We start from the raw sequence: 6,684 nt of genomic DNA on the forward strand, positions 1-6,684 counted from the left end.
TGCTCAAGGATAGCAGTGCCCAGAGAGAGTTAGGCCCTTTCACATCAGGAATTAATCAAGAAAGTGTCCCATAGAGTTGATTTGATGGAGGCAATTCCTCAGTTGAACTTTCCTATCCCCAGAGAGGTCTATGTTTGCATCAAATTGAGAAAATTAACCAGTATTCATTCCATTCCAACTGGGATATACATCACAGCTTCATCCTGCATGTCCATGATGGACACCTTAGCCGTGGACTCTGCACATCACAACCATTGTATTTATCAGATCAATAGTTAGACCCACCCAGTGCTGTGTGCAAAAAGCTTTGTTGCTTGTGTATGCATTATGCCATCCAAAAAGAGACGGAGCCAATACAGCGAAGTATTGCCTGAACAAGCGCCCATCCTTCATACAACCTTGATATAATAACAATAGGTTATTATAGCTACAATTTTTCTATTGCATTATTACTTTTGTTGGTCATCTCTTACTTTAATTTATAAATTAACCTTTACCATATGCATATATAAGAAAATGCAGGATAAATTTAGTACCATTTATAGTTTTAGGCAACCACAGGATCTTGACATGGATCTCCTATGGGAAAGAAGATACTAACCATCATAGAATGACTTGGAGTTTCAATTCTATCTCTACCTTATGTCATTATCTGTCATCTGCCCTACTTGTCTAAAATGGAAGATCCCTACTGCCTTTATTTGGTACTCAGTCATTATCTTGTGAAGACTTTTCCTATTGCAGTTGCAGAATAATTATCTTATAATTTTGGTTACTTCTCATTAATAAGTAAAATTATTGCTAATGTCATTACCTTGACTTCATTTGCTGATATTTGAGCCCCAAGCCCAATTCTTTTAAAACCTATTGTATGGGGTCAGCAGATGGATACCAGTGGGACAGTGCCTGCTTTCCATGACCAATGCCCCAAGTCAGTCACCAGAACATGAATACCTTCAAGGTTATCATGTTCTGCTGAAATGAAGCAATGTTTTGTGGTGTTAAGTGCTCGGCTTGCCTTGTTTCTATAGCCACGGGCTCAACTGCCTTTACATTCATCTTCAAGTGGTGGCTTCGTGGCTAGGTTACAGGAGGAAAAACACAAGATTATTTTAAAAGCTTGTATAGTCCAAATAGGACTGTTTCTTATTTTCAAAAACACTACAAGTCAGTTGAATGTGGCAGATAAAACTGAAAAAAATGAAGAAGAGCAGCTTTAAGAGATGTGCATCTTCACAGAATAAAGATGAGTAAGAGCACTGTGTTTGTGTATGACATAAGTCCTCCATTAGCTGCCTCTCCCTTTAACAACCAAGAACAACACATCGCATAAAACACAAACAGCCTCTACCCGAGGCCACTGTGCACAGAGTGAAGGCAGCTTTCTTTCTATGATAAAGAACAAAAAAGAAAGAAAGAAAATGAAACAGTTCCAGCCCCCAAAGCCAAGAGGTAACCCTGAAAATAAGAAGGCTTAAGGGGGGACCTTTAATCTTGAATCCAAACCTGTTCTGCACTCCAGAGAGCACCTGAGGGACACGTGGAAAACTAACTGGAGCAGCCCCACGAAAGGCCACAAACTGGATTCCTGTGGTAAGTGCACCTGCCTGTGGGAATGAGCAAGTGGAAGTCTGAATCTAATTGCGTTAGCATTTTGATGAAACAAAGCACAAATAATCTCCAAGAGAAAGAAAACAGCCCAGAGTTACCATCTCTTAATAGTCATGTTTAATGTACTTCACAATTGCCTCATCTAAACAAACCAAGAAAGTGAACCCACTCTCACAGAAAAGATAATTTTGAGATAAATCCACACATTAGAATTAGCAGATATGAGACCAGAAGGTTGGCACTGTGGTTGAGACAGTGTGCTGCTCTTGCAGGGAACCTGAGTTCGGTTCCCAACACCAGGCAGCTCACAACCACCTGTATCAGCTCCAGAGCATATGATGTCCTCTTCTATTCTCCACTAGCACCTGCATGCATGTGAACATGGCTATACACACTAGTACCTGCATACATGTGAACATGCCTATACACACTAGTGAACATGCCTATACACAGGCACGCACAAGTACATACAATTAAAATCACTCTAAGAAAGTCATTACTAAACATGTGTCCAGTGAGGTAAAGAAGAAATCACTCATATAAAAACAAGGAATCATAGGGAAGATGAAGAAAGCATGAAAGAGAACCAAATGAGAATACTATAGTTGTAAGTCATAACATTATTCTATTTCATAACCATTGGAAACTTATAAACTCATAGCTCAAATTATTGAACAAAGGCTAGTGTACGTAGTACTTTATTATGCTGTGAGTGATGTCATCAAGCACACTATCCCTTTGTCCAGTGGTTTCCTGAGACATGGAACATACAAACACATGACCTACCCATTATACTCTTGGGATTTCCCCAAGACAAATGAAAATGTTTGTTCCCTCAAGTACTTCAGTGCTTTTTATATAACATTAAGGTAGAAACTGCATAAATGTTCATTGGCACTGAATAAATAAACAAGATAATTTATTCATACATAGGAAGGCACGTATGAAGAGTGTGACTCATGTCAAAAGCACTGTGTTAATAAAGGAAGACAGTCATAGAAGGGAAAATGCAAAATTATAAACACTATTTGTCTGTTTCTATAAAATTTTAGGAAATGCAAATCTAATTCTTGCTGGCCAGAATTTGATACAGGGGCTAGGTGTTGCTAGGAATCAGAGTGAACTGGGCTGCACGAATACCTGAAAACACTTGCAAGAAGGCCAGAAAATATTTCGTGTGTTATGTAAGTGTCCTTTCATGACCTTACTGTATGCGCATTTGTCAAAATGCATCAAAGTGCACTTTAAGCGAAGCAGTTGGCTTTGCATAAAATACCCAATAAAATTGAGTCTTAAAAGTACTACTATATTGGGAGTCAGAGAAAGGCAGGAAAAAGAGGATAATCAAATAACTTAGAAGCTGAGTAGCATTCAGAAAGAGAAAACATAGTCACCTTGAGAAATGAGTGTATTCAATATTTGATTTGAGTCTGTTGGGTTCCATGTAAAAACATACCTGTCTGTTGACAATTTCCTGTGTAACTGATGGATAAAATTCTTGTGCATGTGGCTTGATACTGAATGAAATAAGAAAAGCTTGTGTGGGTCAAATGAATGAATCACAAATTCAATGATTTTAGCAAAAGAAGCTAATATCAAAGGAATACTAGCTGTATATAGTATATGTCAAATGTGAGAAAAACCATGATGAAGCAAACCTCTCTCTGTGGTTTGGACTTGGGGTTTGAGGCAACAATACTCTGCTCTGAAATGGCCATATGCATGTGACTAATTATGTGGCTTGTAACTATGAAAGCTGTGAGCATGAATTTTTTGTGTTTCAAAAGTGAATATGGACAAATATTCAGTTGGGTGATGTGTCAAAATCTTAAGAGGTCTCTACAAAACTTGTACCCTGGCTCACTGGCCTTTATCTCTTGAGTGTGGTCAAGGTAAGTGCCAAGACAAGCTTCTCTGAGGAACTCAGCACTGTGCTGCAGAGGAGTGACCAGACACTCCATTTCCATTCTGAATCTTGCTCTAGAACTGCTCGCTCCTTATTTCTGGGTGAAGGAGTAAGTCCCCTTCTAGACATGCCTCCAAATGCACAGATCCTGGCCTATTAGAAATTTCCTAACCACTCAGCTTATTTATGCCCACAGAAGGAACCATCTCAGGCCCTGGAATTGTTGGACTGTTGGAGCCACAGAACTGAAAGAAGGACCATGAAACAGTGGAAGAAAACCATCTACGTGTGTGCTATCAAGGACTTAACTGCCTCTAGAATGTGATAAGATTGAAAAAGAACATTTACTCATCTTGGTAAATAAGATATTTTGAAAATATAACATTTTGGATTTCTGTTTTTTGAGGGTTTTTTTTCCTCATAGTGAAACTCGTCTCATTCTGTCAATGGGAACTAAACTGGAGTCAGACAAGAGAAAGAGTTCCATTGTGCATTACATAGGGTTGCAATGAGGCAGCAATCAGACAGTGTGCTATTCGGATGCTTGGAATTAAGAGGTGCTGGTAATTGCAGCATAAGCAAGAGATGCTTCAAGGTGTGTGGATGTACATGTAACCTGGTTTAAATATTACATGACATTTACATATATCAATATAACAAATGTGTACAGGCAGAAGCACCAAATGGTGCCCTGTTAATATTGTGTAGTATAAGTCTACTCACATCAATTAAGTATTGAAAATATTAATAAATTCCCAGATAAATAAAATGAAATATATCATCCCTTAGTTAACATTGCTTCAGCATTTTTTCCTTACATGTCATGTATTGTTCTAATACTTTTCACACACAAGGTAGACTAATCCTCGAAGTCTCATTAGTTATTGTGCATCTTTGTAGAGACAGAGAGAAGAAGCAAGAGGAGGAGGAAGAAGAGAAGAGGAAGGGCAGATTGAGGCAGAAAGAAGTGTTAACAACCTTCCCAAGGACAGCACAGCTTTTTGCAGACAGAGCTGAGATTTCAACCTGGTAGTGTGACTCCAGCCATCACCCTATGTTTTATTGACTTTGTGACTGTTACAATGGCGAGTTAAAAGTGTGAATCAGCTGTGCTCCCATAAAACAGGTATTCTGCCAGCAGGAAACAACATGGACATGCCAAAGCCGTTCTCACTCTTTATCACTGTCCTAGGACTCAGGGGGATTTAAGGCTACAAGTCATTATAAAAGTATTAAAGAGAAACCTTAGTTCAGACCTTAAGGAGGCAGCTGGAAATGCTACTCCAGTGAGAGGTCTGACTGCTGTGTCCACACATAGTTTTCTCTGGATATATTTATTTTGGATCAGTGGGATATGAAAATAGGAAAATGAAACTCAAACAACAGGCCAGAAGACCCAAGTTATAGGTCTTTTTCTGGAAACAAATGACCTTCAAAGTTCCATCTCTCCTCATGGGGCTAAATTAACTCATCTAGAATGTAAAATCTGCCCCATTAATCCATTAATTTGATCAGAAATTATTGCTGGACTTTCTTTTATGCAACAAGAATAATAAAAAACTTGGTTGGGTGAATAACTCCTTGCCCTGTGGAACTCACTCCCCCTGCCTCTACAGTGAAATGGGATAAATGCTGTGATTGACAGCTGCACAGCCAACTATTTGGGTGGAACCACACAGGAACATGGCACGAGAAACCTAATAGTCCGTATTACACTAAAATTAATTCTGAAAGTCTTCAATAAATGTTAAAGAATTACTCTGCTTAGTATAAAAATATATGCTAATATGATGTGGTATGCCTTGCTAAATATCAGCTCCAACTCTATGGATAAACTGGATATTGCTGTTTTCTTGTTTCCCTTTGACTTCTCCATTAGTCAGGTCTTTCTAGAGGAACAGAACCCATAAAAGGGACATATCTTAACAAAGAAGTTAGAAGTATTCCAACAATGGCCTTTTTCACATGGAAGAGACTGAGAGCTCAGTGGCTCTTCAGGAGTCCCTGTCAGAAACTGAGGGCTTGGAGGACTTCTGGGAGAGAGGGGCCTTCAGCCACCTTGAAAGGCAAAATAACGTTGGGTTCCCATATTAGTAAAGGACAGACTAAGAGGAGGGAAAGGAGTGGAGAAGAGGAGGAGTGGGGAAGAGGAGAAGTGAGGAAGAGGAGGAGTGGGGAAGAGGAGGAGTGAGGAAGAGGAAGAGTGGGCAGTAGGAGCCGTTGTGGCTGGGCTGCTGCCAGAAGGCGTCTCCCACACTGAGTTGGTTCTGGAAAATTCTAGAAAAGAATTCCTCCCTAGACGAAACGAAAAGGTCACAAGAACAACACTTTATTTCGCTCACTTCTTTCTCTGTCTCACTTTCCAGCCACTTTTCTGACCCCTTCCCCAGGCACAGTCCCGTGAAGAGTTCATGTTTTGGCTGAAGTAACCATCTGGAACCATTAAGAGACGACAGGAAACCTCTATGTGCGTCTGTAAGCTCGGGGCTATAGCTGCTGTAATAGTCCAGAAACTTCTGTAGATACTGGTAGAAGATGAAGCCATATGGTTGAAACTACCCTTAGCCAAGTTATTTTTACTTGAGCTAAATGCATTAGTAGCTCATCCGAAATATTTTGCCACACTACACTTTCCTTTGATGAGCAAGAAAAATCACATCTAGTGAACTCTGCAACTATTGTTCAGAGAGGTCCATCTCTGAGCTCCTCTAGACCACAGTTAAGAAACTTAACTATAAGGGAAAGAATCAGCCCAAGAGGACTTCCTTACACCATCTAGGAACTGAGGTACTCAGCACCATTTTCCAGCATGCACCTACACTAGCAGAATGGTTATTTCATGTCTTGTGGACATTTCCTCTTTATTTACATGGATAATTGCCAGGCTCAGTCAGGGACAAAGATAGTAGGACAGGATGTAGTTCTTTGTCCCCCTACCCGTGTGTGTGTGTGTGTGTGTGTGTGTGTGTAGAGAGAGAGAGAGAGAGAGAGAGAGAGAGAGAGAGAGAGAGGTTGAGAGAGAGAGACTATGTATCTTGGATTAGCAATACTTTCTGTAGTAGATCAGTCTGACTTTGAACTAGTGACAATCCCCCTGCCACAGTCTCCTATGTGCTAGAAATAATGCAGTGAGACAATATATTATCCAATTGATGACTATTTTCAGG

The 6,684-nt window shown here is 39.9% G+C and overlaps 1 long non-coding RNA gene across 1 annotated transcript; it reads left to right on the plus strand.

Annotated features, from left to right (window-relative positions):
• Window positions 1-1,208: 1,208 nt before the first annotated feature.
• On the plus strand, window positions 1,209-5,227 carry LOC121134150. The gene is made up of 3 exons (XR_005871184.1): window positions 1,209-1,593; window positions 3,714-3,873; window positions 4,418-5,227. It is a non-coding gene; the product is annotated as an uncharacterized LOC121134150 (long non-coding RNA).
• Window positions 5,228-6,684: the final 1,457 nt, after the last annotated feature.

This window comes from Mesocricetus auratus, unplaced genomic scaffold, assembly GCF_017639785.1.
Source record: "Mesocricetus auratus isolate SY011 unplaced genomic scaffold, BCM_Maur_2.0 Super-Scaffold_100026, whole genome shotgun sequence".
Lineage (NCBI taxonomy): Eukaryota > Metazoa > Chordata > Mammalia > Rodentia > Cricetidae > Mesocricetus > Mesocricetus auratus.